The sequence below is a fragment of the Chiloscyllium punctatum genome, unplaced genomic scaffold (genome assembly GCF_047496795.1).
Source record: "Chiloscyllium punctatum isolate Juve2018m unplaced genomic scaffold, sChiPun1.3 scaffold_135, whole genome shotgun sequence".
Lineage (NCBI taxonomy): Eukaryota > Metazoa > Chordata > Chondrichthyes > Orectolobiformes > Hemiscylliidae > Chiloscyllium > Chiloscyllium punctatum.
Window position 1 is genome coordinate 685942 of NW_027309869.1, and position 19615 is coordinate 705556.

Below are 19615 nucleotides of genomic sequence, written 5' to 3' on the forward strand. Positions count from 1 at the left end.
GTCAGAGTGGGGTCAGTCTGCTCTTTTCTCGATGGGTTACATTGACAGCGTGGGGTCAGTCTGCTCTTCCCTGAGTGGGTTACATTGACAGAGTTGGGTCGGTCTGCTCTTCCCTGGGTGTGCTCATTGACAGAGTGGGGTCAGTCTAATCTTCCCTGGTTCTGATACATTGACAAAGTGGGGACAGTCTGTTCTTCCCTGGGTGTGTTACATTGACAGAGTGGTGTCAGTCTGCTCTTCCCTTGGTGTGTGACATTGACAGAGTGGGATCAGTCTGCTCTTTCCTGGATGTGTTACATTGACAGATTGAGGTCAGTCTGCACTTCCCTGGGTGTGTTACATTGACAGAGTGGGATCAGTCTGCTCTTGTCTCGGTGGGTTACATTGACAGCGTGGGGTCAGTCTGCTCTTCCCTGGGTGTGTGACATTGACAGAGTGGGTTAAGTCGGCTCTTCCCTGGGACTGTTTCATTGACATAGTGGGGTCAGTCTGTTCTTCCCTGCGTGTGTTACATTGACAGGGTGGTGTCAGTCTGCACTTCCCTGGGAGTGTGACATTGACAGAGTGAGATCAGTCTGCTCTTCCCTGGGTGTGTTACATTGACAGAGTGGGGTCAGTCTGCTCTTCCCTGCGTGGGTTACATTGACAGAGTGGGGTCAGTGTGCTCTTCCCTGGGTGTGTTAGATTGAATCAGTGGGGTCAGTCTGCTCTTCCCTCGGTGTGTTACATTGACAGGGTCGGGTCAATCTGCTCTTCCCTGCGTGGGTTACAATGACAGAGTAGGATCAGTCTGCTCTTGTCTCGGTGCGTTACTTTGACAGAGTGGGGTCCGTCTGCTCTTCCCTCGGTGTGTTACAGTGACAGGGTGGGGTCAGTCTGCTCTTCATTGGGTGGATTAAGTTTAGAGTGAGGACAGTCTGCTCTTGCCTTGATGTGTAAATTGTCAGAGTGGCGTCTGTCAGCTCTTCCCAGGGTGTGTTACATTGACAGAGTGTGGTTAGCCTGCTCTTCCCTGCGTTTGTGACATTGACAGATGGGGTCAGTCTGCTCTTCCCTGGGTGTGTTACATTGACAGAGCGTGGTTAGTCTGCTCTTCCCTGCGTGTGTTACATTGACAGAGCGGGGTCATTCTGCTCTGCCCTGGGTGTGTTACATTTACAGAGTGGGGTCAGTCTGCTCTTCCCTGGGTATCTTGCATGATAGAGTGGGGTCAGTCTGCTCTTCTCTGGGTGTGTTACATTGACAGAGTGAGGTCAGTCTGCTCTTCCCAGGTGTGTTACACTGACAAATTGGGTTCAGTGTGCTCTTCCCTGCCTGTGTTACATTGACAGTGTGGGGTCAGACTGCTCTTCGCTGGATGTGTTATATTGACTGAGTGGGGTCAGTCTGCTCTTCCCTGGGTGTGTTACATTGACAGAGTGGGGTCAGACTGCTCTTCCCTGAGTGGGTTACATTAACAGGGTGGGGTCATTCTGCTCTTGCCTGGGTGTGTTACATTGACGGAGTGGGGTCAGTCTGCTCTTCTCTGCGTGGGTTACAATGACAGAGTGGGGTCAGTCTGCTCTTCCCTCGGTGTGTGACAGTGACAGGGTGGGGTCAGTCTGCTCTTCATTGGGTGGATTAAGTTTAGAGTGAGGACAGTCTGCTCTTGCCTTGATGTGTAAATTGTCAGAGTGGCGTCTGTCAGCTCTTCCCAGGGTGTGTTACATTGACAGAGTGTGGTTAGTCTGCTCTTCCCTGCGTGTGTGACATTGACAGATGGGGTCAGTCTGCTCTTCCCTGGGTGTGTTACATTGACAGAGCGTGGTTAGTCTGCTCTTCCCTGCGTGTGTTACATTGACAGAGTGGGATCATTCTGCTCCGCCCTGGGTGTGTTACATTGACAGAGTGGGGTCAGTCTGCTCTTCCCTGGGTATCTTGCATGACAGAGTGGGTTCAGGCTGCTCTTCTCTGGGTGTGTTACATTGACAGAGTGAGGTCAGTCTGCTCTTCCCAGGTGTGTTACACTGACAGATTGAGTTCAGTGTGCTCTTCCCTGCCTGTGTTACATTGACAGAGTGGGGTCAGACTGCTCTTCGCTGGATGTGTTATATTGACTGAGTGGGGTCAGTCTGCTCTTCCCTGGGTGTGTTACATTGACAGAGTGGGGTCAGTCTGCTCTTCCCTGAGTGGGTTACATTAACAGGGTGGGGTCACTCTGCCCTTCCCTGGGTGTGTTACATTGTCAGAGTGGGGTCAGTCTGCCCTTCCCTGGTTGGGTTACATTGACAGAGTGGGGTCAGTCTGCTCTTCCCTGGGTGGGTTACATAGACAGAGTGGGGTCAGTCTGCTCTTCCCTGGGTCGGTTACATTGACACAGTGGGTTTAGTCTGCTCTTCCCTGGGTGTGTTACATTGACAGAGTGGGATCAGTCTGCTCTTCCCTGGGCGTGTTTCATTGACAGAGTGGGGTCAGAGTGCTCTTCCCTGCGTGTGTTACATTGACAGAGTGGGGTCAATCTGCTCTTCCCTGCGTGGTTTAAATTGGCAGAGTGTGGTCAGTCTGCTCTCCCTGGGTGTGTTAGATTGACACAGTGGGGTCAGTCTGTTCTTCCCTGAGTGTGTTACATTGACAGAGTGGGATCAGTCTGCTCTTGTCTGGGTGTGTTAGATTGACACAGTGGGGTCAGTCTGTTCTTCCCTGAGTGTGTTACATTGACAGAGTGTGGTTAGTCTGCTCTTCCCTGCGTGTGTGACATTGACAGATGGGGTCAGTCTGCTCTTCCCTGGGTGTGTTACATTGACAGAGTGGGGTCAGTCTGCTCTTCCCTGGTTCTCATATATTGACAGAGTTGGGTAAGTCTGCTCTTCCCTGGTTGTGTTACATTGACAGAATGGGTTCCGTCTGCTCTTCCCAGGGTGGGTTACATTGAGAGTGTAGCGTCAGTCAGCTGTTCCCTGGGTGTGTTACATTGACAGAGTGGGGTCAGTCTCCTCTTCCCAGGGGGTGTTTCATTGACAGAGTGAGGTCAGTCTCCTCTTTCCAGGGTGTGTTTCATTGACAGAGTGAGGTCAGTCTGCTCTTACCAGGGTGTGTTACATTGTCAGAGTGGGGTCAGTCTGCTCTTTTCTCGATGGGTTACATTGACAGCGTGGGGTCAGTCTTCTCTTCCCTGAGTGGGTTACATTGACAGAGTTGGGTCGGTCTGCTCTTCCCTGGGTGTGCTCATTGACAGAGTGGGGTCAGTCTAATCTTCCCTGGTTCTGATACATTGACATAGTGGGGACAGTCTGTTCTTCCCTGGGTGTGTTACATTGACAGAGTGGTGTCAGTCTGCTCTTCCCTTGGTGTGTGACATTGACAGAGTGGGATCAGTCTGCTCTTTCCTGGATGTGTTACATTGACAGATTGAGGTCAGTCTGCACTTCCCTGGGTGTGTTACATTGACAGAGTGGGATCAGTCTGCTCTTGTCTCGGTGGGTTACATTGACAGCGTGGGGTCAGTCTGCTCTTCCCTGGGTGTGTGACATTGACAGAGTGGGTTAAGTCGGCTCTTCCCTGGGACTGTTTCATTGACATAGTGGGGTCAGTCTGTTCTTCCCTGCGTGTGTTACATTGACAGGGTGGTGTCAGTCTGCACTTCCCTGGGAGTGTGACATTGACAGAGTGAGATCAGTCTGCTCTTCCCTGGGTGTGTTACATTGACAGAGTGGGGTCAGTCTGCTCTTCCCTGCGTGGGTTACATTGACAGAGTGGGGTCAGTGTGCTCTTCCCTGGGTGTGTTAGATTGACTCAGTGGGGTCAGTCTGCTCTTCCCTCGGTGTGTTACATTGACAGGGTCGGGTCAATCTGCTCTTCCCTGCGTGGGTTACAATGACAGAGTAGGATCAGTCTGCTCTTGTCTCGGTGCGTTACTTTGACAGAGTGGGGTCCGTCTGCTCTTCCCTCGGTGTGTTACAGTGACAGGGTGGGGTCAGTCTGCTCTTCATTGGGTGGATTAAGTTTAGAGTGAGGACAGTCTGCTCTTGCCTTGATGTGTAAATTGTCAGAGTGGCGTCTGTCAGCTCTTCCCAGGGTGTGTTACATTGACAGAGTGTGGTTAGCCTGCTCTTCCCTGCGTTTGTGACATTGACAGATGGGGTCAGTCTGCTCTTCCCTGGGTGTGTTACATTGACAGAGTGTGGTCAGTCTGCTCTTCCCTGGGTGTCTTGCATTGACAGAGTTGGGTCAGTCTGCTGTTCTCTGGGTGTGTTACATTGACAGAGTGGGATCAGCCTGCTCTTCACTGGGAGTGTTACATTGACAGAGTGGGATCAGTCAGCTCTTCCCAGGGTGTGTTACATTGACAGAGCGTGGTTAGTCTGCTCTTCCCTGCGTGTGTTACATTGACAGAGCGGGGTCATTCTGCTCTGCCCTGGGTGTGTTACATTTACAGAGTGGGGTCAGTCTGCTCTTCCCTGAGTATCTTGCATGATAGAGTGGGGTCAGTCTGCTCTTCTCTGGGTGTGTTACATTGACAGAGTGAGGTCAGTCTGCTCTTCCCAGGTGTGTTACACTGACAAATTGGGTTCAGTGTGCTCTTCCCTGCCTGTGTTACATTGACAGAGTGGGGTCAGACTGCTCTTCGCTGGATGTGTTATATTGACTGAGTGGGGTCAGTCTGCTCTTCCCTGGGTGTGTTACATTGACAGAGTGGGGTCAGACTGCTCTTCCCTGAGTGGGTTACATTAACAGGGTGGGGTCATTCTGCTCTTGCCTGGGTGTGTTACATTGACAGAGTGGGGTCAGTCTGCTCTTCTCTGCGTGGGTTACAATGACAGAGTGGGGTCAGTCTGCTCTTCCCTCGGTGTGTGACAGTGACAGGGTGGGGTCAGTCTGCTCTTCATTGGGTGGATTAAGTTTAGAGTGAGGACAGTCTGCTCTTGCCTTGATGTGTAAATTGTCAGAGTGGCGTCTGTCAGCTCTTCCCAGGGTGTGTTACATTGACAGAGTGTGGTTAGTCTGCTCTTCCCTGCGTGTGTGACATTGACAGATGGGGTCAGTCTGCTCTTCCCTGGGTGTGTTACATTGACAGAGCGTGGTTAGTCTGCTCTTCCCTGCGTGTGTTACATTGACAGAGTGGGATCATTCTGCTCCGCCCTGGGTGTGTTACATTGACAGAGTGGGGTCAGTCTGCTCTTCCCTGGGTATCTTGCATGACAGAGTGGGGTCAGGCTGCTCTTCTCTGGGTGTGTTACATTGACAGAGTGAGGTCAGTCTGCTCTTCCCAGGTGTGTTACACTGACAGATTGGGTTCAGTGTGCTCTTCCCTGCCTGTGTTACATTGACAGAGTGGGGTCAGACTGCTCTTCGCTGGATGTGTTATATTGACTGAGTGGGGTCAGTCTGCTCTTCCCTGGGTGTGTTACATTGACAGAGTGGGGTCAGTCTGCTCTTCCCTGAGTGGGTTACATTAACAGGGTGGGGTCACTCTGCCCTTCCCTGGGTGTGTTACATTGTCAGAGTGGGGTCAGTCTGCCCTTCCCTGGTTGGGTTACATTGACAGAGTGGGGTCAGTCTGCTCTTCCCTGGGTGGGTTACATAGACAGAGTGGGGTCAGTCTGCTCTTCCCTGGGTCGGTTACATTGACACAGTGGGTTTAGTCTGCTCTTCCCTGGGTGTGTTACATTGACAGAGTGGGATCAGTCTGCTCTTCCCTGGGCGTGTTTCATTGACAGAGTGGGGTCAGAGTGCTCTTCCCTGCGTGTGTCACATTGACAGAGTGGGGTCAATCTGCTCTTCCCTGCGTGGTTTAAATTGGCAGAGTGGGGTCAGTCTGCTCTCCCTGGGTGTGTTAGATTGACACAGTGGGGTCAGTCTGTTCTTCCCTGAGTGTGTTACATTGACAGAGTGGGATCAGTCTGCTCTTGTCTGGGTGGGTTACATTGACAGAGTGGGGTCAGTCTGCTCATCCCTGAGTGGGTTACATTGACAGAGTGGGGTCAGTCTGCTCTTCCCTCGGTGTGTTACATTGACAGAGTCGTGTCAGTCTGCTCTTCCCTTGGTGTGTTACATTGACATATTGAGGTCAGTCTGCTCTTCCCAGGTGTGTTACACTGACAGATTTGGTTCAGATTGCTCTTCCCTGCGTGTGTTTCATTGACAGAGTGGGGTCAGACTGTTGTTCCCTGGGACTGTTACATTGATAGAGTGGGGTCAGTCTGCTGTTCTCTGGGTGTGTTACATTGACAGAGTGGGCTCAGTCTGCTCTTCCCTGGGTGTGTTACCTTTACAGAGTTGGGTAAGTCTTCTCTTCCCTGAGTGGGTTACATTGACAGAGTGGGTCAGTCTGCTCTTCCTTGTGTGTGTAACATTGACAGAGTCGGGTCAGTCAACTCTTTCCTGGGTGTGTTACATTGACAGGGTGGGGTCGGTCTGCTTTTCCCTGGGTTTGTTACAGTGACAGGGTGGGGTCAGTCTGCTCTTCACTGGGTGGGTTACATTGAGAGTGAGGGCAATGTGCTCTTCGCTGGGTGTTTTACATTGACAGAGTGGGTTCAGTCTGCTCTTCCCTGAGTGTGTTACATTGAAAGGGTGGGGTCAGTCTGCTCTTCCCTTGGTGTGTTACATTGACAGGCTGGTGTCAGTCTGCTCTTCCCTCGTTGTGTTACAATGACAGAGTGGGGTCAGTCTGCACTTCACTGGATGTGTTACATTGACAGATTGAGGTCAGTCTGCACTTCCCTGGGTGTGTTACATTGACAGAGTGGGATCAGTCTGCTCTTCCCTGGATGTGTTAAATTGACAGATTGAGGTCAGTCTGCACTTCCCTGGGTGTGTTACATTGACAGAGTGGGATCAGTCTGCTCTTGTCTCGGTGGGTTACATTGACAGCGTGGGGTCAGTCTGCTCTTCCCTGAGTGGGTTACATTGACAGAGTTGGGTCGGTCTGCTCTTCCCTGGGTGTGCTCATTGACAGAGTGGGGTCAGTCTAATCTTCCCTGGTTCTGATACATTGACATAGTGGGGACAGTCTGTTCTTCCCTGGGTGTGTTACATTGACAGAGTGGTGTCAGTCTGCTCTCCCTTGGTGTGTGACATTGACAGAGTGGGATCAGTCTGCTCTTTCCTGGATGTGTTGCATTGACAGATTGAGGTCAGTCTGCACTTCCCTGGGTGTGTTACATTGACAGAGTGGGATCAGTCTTTTCTTGTCTCGGTGGGTTACATTGACAGCGTGGGGTCAGTCTGCTCTTCCTTGAGTGGGTTACATTGACAGAGTGGGGTCGGTCTGCTCTTCCCTGGGTGTGTGACATTGACAGAGTGGGTTAAGTCGGCTCTTCCCTGGGACTGTTTCATTGACATAGTGGGGTCAGTCTGTTCTTCCCTGGGTGTGTTACATTGACAGGGTGGTGTCAGTCTGCACTTCCCTGGGAGTGTGACATTGACAGAGTGAGATCAGTCTGCTCTTCCCTGGGTGTGTTAGATTGACTCAGTGCGGTCAGTCTGCTCTTCCCTCGGTGTGTTACATTGACAGGGTCGTGTCAGTCTGCTCTTCCCTGCGTGGGTTACAATGACAGAGTAGGATCAGTCTGCTCTTGTCTCGGTGGGTTACTTTGACAGAGTGGGGTCAGTCTGCTCTTCCCTCGGTGTGTTCCAGTGACAGGGTGGGGTCAGTCTGCTCTTCATTGGGTGGATTAAGTTTAGAGTGAGGACAGTCTGCTCTTGCCTTGATGTGTAAATTGTCAGAGTGGCGTCTGTCAGCTCTTCCCAGGGTGTGTTACATTGACAGAGTGTGGTTAGTCTGCTCTTCCCTGGGTCTGTTACATTGACAGAGTGGGGTCAGTCTGCTATTCCCTGGTTCTCATATATTGACAGAGTTGGGTAAGTCTGCTCTTCCCTGGTTGTGTTAATTTGACAGAATGGGTTCAGTCTGCTCTTCCCAGGGTGGGTTACATTGAGAGTGTAGCGTCAGTCAGCTGTTCCCTGGGTGTGTTACATTGACAGAGTGGGGTCAGTCTCCTCTTCCCAGGGGGTGTTTCATTGACAGAGTGAGGTCAGTCTCCTCTTTCCAGGGTGTGTTTCATTGACAGAGTGAGGTCAGTCTGCTCTTCCCAGGGTGTGATACATTGTCAGAGTGGGGTCAGTCTGCTCTTTTCTCGATGGGTTACATTGACAGCGTGGTGTCAGTCTGCTCTTCCCTGAGTGGGTTACATTGACAGAGTGGGGTCGGTCTGCTCTACCCCGGGTGTGCTCATTGACAGAGTGGGGTCAGTCTGCTCTTCCCTGGTTCTGATACATTGACAGAGTGGGGTCAGTTTTCTCTTCCCTGTGTGTGTTACATTGACAGAGTGGGTTAAATCGGCTCTTCCCTGGGACTGTTTCATTGACATAGTGGGGTCAGTCTGTTCTTCCCTGGGTGTGTTACATTGACAGAGTGGTGTCAGTCTGCACTTCCCTGGGTGTGTGACATTGACAGAGTGAGGTCAGTCTGCTCTTCCCTGGGTGTGTTACATTGACAGAGTGGAGTCAGTCTGCTCTTCCCTGGTTCTGATACATTGACAGAGTTGGGGAAGTCTGCTCTTCCCTGGTTGTGTTACATTGACAGAGTGGGTTCAGTCTGCTCTTCCTTTTGTTTGTTGCATTGAGAGTGTAGGGTCAGTCAGCTGTTCCCTGGGTGTGTTACATTGACAGAGTGGGGTCAGTGTGCACTTCTCTGGGTGTGTTACATTGACAGAGTGGGGTCAGTCTCCTCTTCCCAGGGTGTGTTTCATTGACAGAGTGATGTCAGTCTGCTCTTCCCAGGGCGTGTTACATTGACCGAGTGGGGTCAGGCTGCTCCTCCCTGAGTGGATTTCAATGACAGAGTGGGGTAAGTCTGCAGTTGACTGTGTGATTAATTTTGCAGAGTGAGATCAGTCTGCTCTTCTCTGGGTGGGTTACATTTACAGAGTGGGCTCAGTCTGCTCTTCCCTGGGTGTGTTTCATTGACAGAGTGGGGTCAGTCGGTTCTTCCCTGGGTGTGTTACATTGACAGGGTGAGGTCAGTCTTCTCTTCCCTGGGTGTGCTCATTGACAGAGTGGGGTCAGTCTGCTCTTCCCTGGCTGTGTTACATTGACAGAATGGGGTCAGTCTGCTCTTCACTGGGTGGGTTACATGACACTTTGGGCTCTGTTTGCTATTCCCTGGGTGTGTTACATTGACAGAGTGGCGTCAGTCTGCTCTTCCCTGGTTCTGATACATTGACAGAGTTGGGGAAGTCTGCTCTTCCCTGGTTGTGTTCCATTGACAGAGTGGGTTCAGTCTGCTCTTCCTTTTGTTTGTTGCATTGAGAATGTAGGGTCAGTCAGCTGTTCCCTGGGTGTGTTATATTGACAGAGTGGGGTCAGTGTGCACTTCTCTGGGTGTGTTACATTGACAGAGTGGGGTCAGTCTCCTCTTCCCAGGGTGTGTTTCATTGACAGAGTGAGGTCAGTCTGCTCTTCCCAGGGCGTGTTACATTGACAGAGTGGGTTCAGTCTGCTCTTCCCAGGGTGGGTTACATTGAGAGTGTCGGGTCAGTCAGCTGTTCCCTGGGTGTGTTACATTGACAGAGTGGGGTCAGTGTGCACTTCTCTGGGTGTGTTACATTGACAGAGTGGGTTCAGGCTGCTCTTCCCTGAGTGGGTTACATTGACAGAGTGGGGTAAGTCTGCAGTTGACTGTGTGAGTAATTTTGCAGAGTGAGATCAGTCTGCTCTTCTCTGGGTGGGTTACATTTACAGAGTGAGGTCAGTCTGCTCTTCCCTGGGTGTGTTGCATTGACAGTGTGGGGGCAGTCGGTTCTTCCCTGGTTCTAATACATTGACAGAGTTGGGTAAGTCTGCTCTTCCCTGGTTGTGTTACATTGACAGAATGGGTTCAGTCTGCTCTTCCCAGGGTGGGTTACATTGAGAGAGTAGGGTCAGTCAGCTGTTCCCTGGGTGTGTTACATTGACAGAGTGGGGTCAGTCTCCTCTTCCCAGGGTGTGTTTCATTGACAGAGTGAGGTCAGTCTCCTCTTCCCAGGGTGTGTTTCATTGACAGAGTGAGGTCAGTCTGCTCTTCCCAGGGTGTGTTACATTGTCAGAGTGGGGTCAGTCTGCTCTTTTCTTGGTGGGTTACATTGACAGCGTGGGGTCAGTCTGCTCTTCCCTGAGTGGGTTACATTGACAGAGTGGGGTCGGTCTGCTCTTCCCTGGTTCTGATACATTGACAGAGTGGGTTCAGTCTGCTCTTCCCAGGGTGGGTTACATTGAGAGTGTAGGGCCAGTCAGCTGTTCCCTGGGTGTGTTACATTGACAGAGTGGGGTCAGTGTACACTTCTCTGGGTGTGTTACATTGACAGAGTGGGGTCAGTCTCCTCTTCCCAGGGTGTGTTTCATTGACAGAGTGAGGTCAGTCTGCTCTTCCCAGGGCGTGTTACATTGACCGAGTGGGGTCAGGCTGCTCCTCCCTGAGTGGTTTACATTGACAGAGTGTGGTAAGTCTGCAGTTGACTGTGTGAGTAATTTTGCAGAGTGAGATCAGTCTGCTCTTCTCTGGGTGGGTTACATTTACAGAGTGAGGTCAGTCTGCTCTTCCCTGGGTGTGCTCATTGACAGAGTGGGATCAGTCTGCTCTTCCCTGGGTGTGTTACATTGACAGAATGGGGTCAGCCTGCTCTTCACTGGGTGGGTTACATGACACTTTGGGCTCTGTTTGCTATTCCCTGGGTGTGTTACATTGACAGAGTGGGGTCAGTCTGCTCTTCCCTGGTTCTGATACATTGACAGAGTTGAGGAAGTCTGCTCTTCCCTGGTTGTGTTCCATTGACAGAGTGGGTTCAGTCTGCTCTTCCCAGGGTGGGTTACATTGAGAATGTAGGGTCAGTCAGCTGTTCCCTGGGTGTGTTATATTGACAGAGTGGGGTCAGTGTGCACTTCTCTGGGTGTGTTACATTGACAGAGTGGGGTCAGTCTCCTCTTCCCAGGGTGTGTTTCATTGACAGAGTGAGGTCAGTCTGCTCTTCCCAGGGCGTGTTACATTGACAGAGTGGTGTAAGTCTGCAGTTGACTGTGTGAGTAATTTTGCAGAGTGAGATCAGTCTGCTCTTCTCTGGGTTGGTTACATTTACAGAATGAGGTCAGTCTGCTCTTGCCTGGGTTTGTTACATTGACAGAGTGGGGTCAGTCGGTTCTTCCCTGGGTGTGTTACATTGACAGGGTGAGGTCAGCCTTCTCTTCCCTGGGTGTGCTCATTGACAGAGTGGGGTCAGTCTGCTCTTCCCTGGTTCTGATACATTGACAGAGTTGGGTAAGTCTGCTCTTCCCTAGGTGTGTTACATTGACAGAATGGTGTCAGTCTCGTCTTCCCTGGGTGTGTTACATTGACAGACTGTGGTCAGTCTGCTCTTCCCTGGGTGTGTAACATTGACAGTATGGGGTCAGTCTGCTCTTCCCTGGGTATGTTACATTGACAGAATGGGTCAGTCTGCTCTTCCCTGGGTTTGTTACTTTGACAGAGTGGGGTCAGTCTGCTCTTGGCTGGGTGTGTTACATTGACAGAGTGGGGTCAGTTTGTTCTTCACTGAGAGTGTTAATTTGACAGAGTGGGTTCAGTCTGCTCATCCCTGGGTGTGTTACATTGACAGAGTGGGGTCAGTCTGCTCTGGGCTGGGTGTGTTACAGTGAAAGAGTGGGGTCAGTTTGTTCTTCCCTCGGAGTGTTGCATTGACACAGTGGAGTCAGTCTGCTCTTCCCTGGCTGTGTTACATTAACAGAGTGGGGTCAGCCAACTCTTCTCTAGGTGTGTTACATTGAAAGGGTTGGGTCAGTCTGCTCTTCCCTTGGTGTGTTACATTGACAGGCTGGGGTCAGTCTGCTCTTCCCTCGTTGTGTTACAATGACAGAGTGGGGTCAGTCTGCACTTCCCTGGGTGTGTTAGATTGACACAGTGGGGTCAGTCTGCTCTTCCCTGGATGTGTTACATTGACAGATTGAAGTCAGTCTGCACTTCCCTGGGTGTGTTACATTGACAGAGTGGGATCAGTCTGCTCATGTCTCGGTGGGTTACATTGACAGCGTGGGGTCAGTCTGCTCTTCCCTGAGTGGGCGACATTCACAGAGTTGGGTCGGTCTGCTCTTCCCTGGGTGTGTTACATTGACAGAGTGGGTTAAGTCGGCTCTTCCCTTGGACTGTTTCATTGACATAGTGGGGTCAGTCTGTTCTTTCCTGGGTGTGTTACATTGACAGGGTGGTGTCAGTCTGCACTTCCCTGGCAGTGTGACATTGACAGAGTGTGGTCAGTCTGCTCTTCCCTGGGTGAGTTACATTGACAGAGTGGGGTCAGTCTGCTCTTCCCTGGTTGTTTAACATTGACAGAGTGGGGTCAATCTGCTCTTCCCTGTTTGGGTAACATTGACCGAGTTGTGTCCATCTGCTCTTCACTGGGTGTGTTACATTGACAGAGTGGTGTCAGTCTGTTCTTCCCTGGGTGTGTTACATTGACAGAGTGGGATCAGGCTGCTCTTCCCTGGGTGTGTTACAATGACACAGAGGGGTCAGTCTGCTCTTCCCTGGATGTGTTACAGTGACAGAGTGGGGTCAGTCTGCTCTTCCTTTTGTGTGTTGCATTGACAGAGTGGGGTCAGTCTGCTCTTCCCTGGGTGTGTTACCTTGACAGAGTCGGGGCTGTCTGCTCTTCACTGGTTGTGTTACATTGACAGAGTGGGTTCAGTCTGCTCTTCCCAGGGTGGGTTACATTGAGAGTGTCGGGTCAGTCAGCTGTTCCCTGGGTGTGTTACATTGACAGAGTGGGGTCAGTGTGCACTTCTCTGGGTGTGTTACATTGACAGAGTGGGTTCAGGCTGCTCTTCCCTGAGTGGGTTACATTGACAGAGTAGGGTAAGTCTGCAGTTGACTGTGAGTAATTTTGCAGAGTGAGATCAGTCTGCTCTTCTCTGGGTGGGTTACATTTACAGAGTGAGGTCAGTCTGCTCTTCCCTGGGTGTGTTGCATTGACAGTGTGGGGGCAGTCGGTTCTTCCCTGGTTCTAATACATTGACAGAGTTGGGTAAGTCTGCTCTTCCCTGGTTGTGTTACATTGACAGAATGGGTTCAGTCTGCTCTTCCCAGGGTGGGTTACATTGAGAGTGTAGGGTCAGTCAGCTGTTCCCTGGGTGTGTTACATTGACAGAGTGGGGTCAGTCTCCTCTTCCCAGGGTGTGTTTCATTGACAGAGTGAGGTCAGTCTCCTCTTCCCAGGGTGTGTTTCATTGACAGAGTGAGGTCAGTCTGCTCTTCCCAGGGTGTGTTACATTGTCAGAGTGGGGTCAGTCTGCTCTTTTCTCGGTGGGTTACATTGACAGCGTGGGGTCAGTCTGCTCTTCCCTGAGTGGGTTACATTGACAGAGTGGGGTCGGTCTGCTCTTCCCTGGGTGTGCTCATTGACAGAGTGGGGTCAGTCTGCTCTTCCCTGGTTCTGATACATTGACAGAGTGGGGTCAGTTTTCTCTTCCCTGGGTGTGTTACATTGACAGAGTGGGTTAAGTCGGCTCTTCCCTGGGACTGTTTCATTGACATAGTGGGGTCAGTCTGTTCTTCCCTGGGTGTGTTACATTGACAGAGTGGTGTCGGTCTGCACTTCCCTGGGTGTGTGACATTGACAGAGTGAGGTCAGTCAGCTGTTCCCTGGGTGTGTTACATTGACAGAGTGGGGTCAGTGTGCACTTCTCTGGGTGTGTTACATTGACAGAGTGAGGTCAGGCTGCTCTTCCCTGAGTGGGTTACATTGACAGAGTAGGGTAAGTCTGCAGTTGACTGTGTGAGTAATTTTGCAGAGTGAGATCAGTCTGCTCTTCTCTGGGTGGGTTACATTTACAGAGTGAGGTCAGTCTGCTCTTCCCTGGGTGTGTTACATTGACAGGCTGGGGTCAGTCTGCTCTTCCCTCGTTGTGTTACAATGACAGAGTGGGGTCAGTCTGCACTTCCCTGGGTGTGTTAGATTGACACAGTGGGGTCAGTCTGCTCTTCCCTGGCTCTGTTACATTGACAGATTGAGGTCAGTCTGCACTTCCCTGGGTGTGTTTCATTGACAGAGTGGGATCAGTCTGCTCTTGTCTCGGTGGGTTACATTGACAGCGTGGGGTCAGTCTGCTCTTCCCTGAGTGGGCTACATTGACAGAGTTGGGTCGGTCTGCTCTTCCCTGGGTGTGTTACATTGACAGAGTGGGTTATGTCGGCTCTTCCCTTGGACTGTTTCATTGACATAGTGGGGTCAGTCTGTTCTTCCCTGGGTGTGTTACATTGACAGGGTGGTGTCAGTCTGCACTTCCCTGGGAGTGTGACATTGACAGAGTGAGGTCAGTCTGCTCTTCCCTGGGTGTGTTACATTGACAGAGTGGGGTCAGTCTGCTCTTCCCTGGTTGTTTAACATTGACAGAGTGGGGTCAATCTACTCTTCCCTGTTTGGGTAACATTGACCGAGTTGTGTCCATCTGCTCTTCACTGGGTGTGTTACATTGACAGAGTGGTGTCAGTCTGCTCTTCCCTGGGTGTGTTACATTGACAGAGTGTGGTCAGTCTGCTATTCCCTGGGTGTGTTACATTGACAGAGTGTGGTCAGTCTGCTATTCCCTGGGTGGGTTATATTGACTGAGTGGGGTCAGTCTGTTCTTCCCTGTGTGTGCTACATTGACAGAGTGGGATCAGGCTGCTCTTCCCTGGGTGTGTTACATTGACACAGAGGGGTCAGTCTGCTCTTCCCTGGATGTGTTACAGTGACAGAGTGGGGTCAGTCTGCTCTTCCTTTTGTGTGTTGCATTGACAGAGTGGGGTCAGTCTGCTCTTCCCTGGGTGTGTTACATTGACAGAATGGGGTCAGTCTGCTCTTCACTGGGTGCGTTACATTGACAGATTGGGCTCTTTCTGCTATTCCCTGGGTGGGTTACATTGACAGAGTGGGGTCAGTCTGCTCTTCCCTGGGTGTTTTACCTTGACAGAGTCGGGTCTGTCTGCTCTTCACTGGTTTTGTTACATTGACAGAGTGGGTTCAGTCTGCTCTTCCCAGGGTGGGTTACATTGAGAGTGTCGGGTCAGTAAGCTGTTCCCTGGGTGTGTTACATTGACAGAGTGGGGTCAGTGTGCACTTCTCTGGGTGTGTTACATTGACAGAGTGGGGTCAGGCTGCTCTTCCCTGAGTGGGTTACATTGACAGAGTGGGGTAAGTCTGCAGTTGACTGTGAGTAATTTTGCAGAGTGAGATCAGTCTGCTCTTCTCTGGGTGGGTTACATTTACAGAGTGAGGTCAGTCTGCTCTTCCCTGGGTGTGTTACATTGACAGTGTGGGGTCAGTCGGTTCTTCCCTGGTTCTAATACATTGACAGAGTTGGGTAAGTCTGCTCTTCCCTGGTTGTGTTACATTGACAGAATGGGTTCAGTCTGATCTTCCCAGGGTGGGTTACATTGAGAGTGTAGTGTCAGTCAGCTGTTCCCTGGGTGTGTTACATTGACAGAGTGGGGTCAGTCTCCTTTCCCAGGGTGTGTTTCATTGACAGAGTGAGGTAAGTCTCCTCTTCCCAGGGTGTGTTTTATTGACAGAGTGAGGTCAGTCTGCTCTTCCCAGGGTGGGTTACATTGACAGCGTGGGGTCAGTCTGCTCTTCCCTGAGTGGGTTACATTGACAGAGTGGGGTCGGTCTGCTCTTCCCTGGGTGTGCTCATTGACAGAGTGGGGTCAGTCTGCGCTTCACTGGTTCTGATACATTGACAGAGTGGGGTCAGTTTTCTCTTCCCTGGGTGTGTTACATTGACAGAGTGGGTTAAGTCGGCTCTTCCCTGGCACTGTTTCATTGACATAGTGGGGTCAGTCTGTTCTTCCCTGGGTGTGTTACATTGACAGAGTGGTGTCAGTCTGCTCTTCCCTGGGTGTGTTACATTGACAGAGTGGAGTCAGTCTGCTCTTCCCTGGTTCTGATACATTGACAGAGTTGAGGAAGTCTGCTATTCCCTGGTTGTGTTACATTGACAGAGTGGGTTCAGTCTGCTCTTCCCAGGGTGGGTTACATTGAGAGTGTAGGGTCAGTCAGCTGTTCCCTGGGTGTGTTACATTGACAGAGTGGGGTCAGTGTGCACTTCTCTGGGTGTGTTACATTGACAGAGTGGGGTCAGTCTCCTCTTCCCAGGGTGTGTTTTATTGACAGAGTGAGGTCAGTCTGCTCTTCCCAGGGCGTGTTACATTGACAGAGTGGGGTCAGGCTGCTCCTCCCTGAGTGGTTTACATTGACAGAGTGGGGTAAGTCTGCAGTTGACTGTGTGAGTAATTTTGCAGAGTGAGATCAGTCTGCTCTTCTCTGGGTGGGTTACATTTACAGAGTGAGGTCAGTCTGCTCTTCCCTGGGTGTGTTACATTGACAGAGTGGGGTCAGTTTTCTCTTCCCTGGGTGTGTTACATTGACAGAGTGGGTTAAGTCGGCTCTTCCCTGGCACTGTTTCATTGACATAGTGGGGTCAGACGGTTCTTCCCTGGGTGTGTTACATTGACATTTGAGGTCAGTCTTCTCTTCCCTGGGTGTGCTCATTGACAGAGTGGGGTCAGTCTGCTCTTCCCTGGGTGTGTTACATTGACAGAATGGGGTCAGTCTGCTATTCACTGGGTGGGTTACATGACACTTTGGGCTCTGTTTGCTATTCCCTGGGTGTGTTACATTGACAGAGTGGGGTCAGTCTGCTCTTCCCTGGTTCTGATACATTGACAGAGTTGGGGAAGTCTGCTCTTCCCTGGTTGTGTTCCATTGACAGAGTGGGTTCAGTCTTCTCTTCCCAGGGTGGGTTACATTGAGAATGTAGGGTCAGTCAGCTGTTCCCTGGGTGTGTTACATTGACAGAGTGGGGTCAGTCTCCTCTTCCCAGGGTGTGTTTCATTGACAGAGTGAGGTCAGTCTGCTCTTCCCAGGGCGTGTTACATTGACAGAGTGGGGTAAGTCTGCAGTTGACTGTGTGAGTAATTTTGCAGAGTGAGATCAGTCTGCTCTTCTCTGGGTGGGTTACATTTACAGAATGAGGTCAGTCTGCTCTTCCCTGGGTTTGTGACATTGACAGATTGGGGTCAGTCGGTTCTTCCCTGGGTGTGTTACATTGACAGGGTGAGGTTAGTCTTCTCTTCCCTCGGTGTGCTCATTGACAGAGTGGGGTCAGTCTGCTCTTCCCTGGTTCTGATACATTGACAGAGTTGGGTAAGTCTGCTCTTCCCTAGGTGTGTTACATTGACAGAATGGTGTCAGTCTCGTCTTCCCTGGGTGTGTTACATTGACAGACTGTGGTCAGTCTGCTCTTCCCTGGGTGTGTAACATTGACAGTATGGGGTCAGTCTGCTCTTCCCTGGGTATGTTACATTGACAGAATGGGTCAGTCTGCTCTTCCCTGGGTTTGTTACTTTGACAGAGTGAGGTCAGTCTGCTCTTGGCTGGGTGTGTTACATTGACAGAGTGGGGTCAGTTTGTTCTTCACTGAGAGTGTTAATTTGACAGAGTGGGTTCAGTCTGCTCATCCCTGGGTGTGTTACATTGACAGAGTGGGGTCAGTCTGCTCTGGGCTGGGTGTGTTACAGTGACAGAGTGGGGTCAGTTTGTTCTTCCCTGGGAGTGTTACATTGACAGAGTGGAGTCAGTCTGCTCTTCCCTGGCTGTGTTACATTGACAGAGTGGGGTCAGCCAACTCTTCCCTGGGTCTGTTACATTGACAGAGTGGGGTCAGTCTGCTCTTCCCTGGGTGGTTTACATTGACAGAGTGTGTTCAGTCTGCTCTTAACTGGGTTGGTCAGGTGACGGTCTACCTCATTCATTGGGGCGGATGTCAAAGAGCATGTTGAACCGGAGAGGGATCGGAGCGAATTGGAGCCGTTTATTGAGAGATTACAGAAGATAAGACAGCTCAGCTCAAAGCACAGCGCTTTATGCTGCCCCGATTAAAATATTGAAGGTGGCAGAGGGGCAGATGAGCTGAGACAGGGTGGGAGCTGGGCAATATTGATGATGTGGAAGGACAGTGTGTGTGTCTGATCACATATTGTCAGTCTGACTAATAGCAGTCATTCCTGGCACTGGATTCACTGAGGGGTGAAGGGTGAGTGAACAGAGCGGACTGTCCCTGTTATTCTGTTCCTGACTCTCCAGCTCCCGCTCTGTTAGTGACCTCTCAGTCTCCGGGGAAATGGACTGTTTCCCAATTGTGCCGGTTTCCTGGCCTTTATCCTTGGCCGAGCTGAGAGTTGATGGTCTGAGGAATATCATTCCCAAATGACTCCTGTCCAAGATAATACCGATTAATGTGTCTGTGTGTCCTCCATTAATCTGTAAACATCATTGCTCAGGGCTGGAGGGACATGGATTGATGACATTGAGGATGTTATGAACCAGACCAAACTCCTCTGCCTTAAGAAAATGGTGTCGACCTCTTTTCCTGATTTACATGAATGTTTGCAGAGTCAGGATTTCTGATTGTTTTGTGGCTGGAGTTTATTTTATCCTTATATAGATTTGACACATTAATCCTCCCTCCCCACCACTACAGAAGCTGTTGGAACTGTTCAGTGTTTCCAGCGGCTTCTGTAATTATTTCAGGTTCCTGACGGGAGCAGTCTCTCACTTTTCGAACAAAACAAACCCATCCTTGTGCTGCAACTAATATTTCAATAAGAAATGGGAAGCAGCAGAGGGGAAAGCTTCCGAGATGCCGTGATATGCTGCCCGGTTCCATACTGCAATTCACAGGAACCATCGCCAGGAAAAGCAAGGAGTAACGTGAGAGATCTGGTTTACCGGAGGATGCAAGATTTATTGCCTCGTTTCATTCCAGTGCTTTTTATTTTAAAGGCTATTTACCAATCGCGACACTGTGATGACTGGGAATCGATCCCAGGTCAACTGTATGGAAGGCAGCTCTGCTCCCCACTATCCCACCATCACCCTGCTAGCAGCTCCCTCCCCATTCCCAAACACACTTAACAAGGCCGTGATCATCACCAACTGGATTGGGGCTGAAATCCAAACATTCACATCCTCTGTATCTAACCCAGTGATGGAGCTCTCCTGATTGAGTTTGATGTGAACAGGATGGGGGAAGTGGGAGATTTAATCAGTACCTAACGCCGAGCTCAAACTGACCTGGGAATTTGAAATGCTGCAGTGTAGAGGGAGATTTAGTCTGTATCTGACCCCATTCTCTACCTGCCCTGGGGATTTAAATGGGGACAGTTTAATGGGAGCTTTACGTTGTCTGGAACCCTGTGCTCCCTCTGCCCTGGGAGTGTTTGCTGGGAACACTGTCTAACCTCTGTGATATGGATCCTATGAAGATTGATGGGAGACAGTGTAAATGGAATTGTCAGGGTCCAATTCCTTCACGTGGATGAGAGAAGGTGAGAAAAAATGATCCCAGTGGGACTGAAGGGTCAGCAACAGAATGAAGACACCATTGGCTCAGAGACAGGAGACAGGACAGACGGTAATGAGGGTGTCAGACTGGAGGGAGCTACAGGCACATACAAGTTGGGAACTGTTTTCAGTAAAAGGCAATTGATCCCAGGTCACTGCAGAGTGTAAGAATCTGATGCCTTTCCCTCACTATCCCCCTCCAATCCCTGGGAAGATCTGCTCCCACC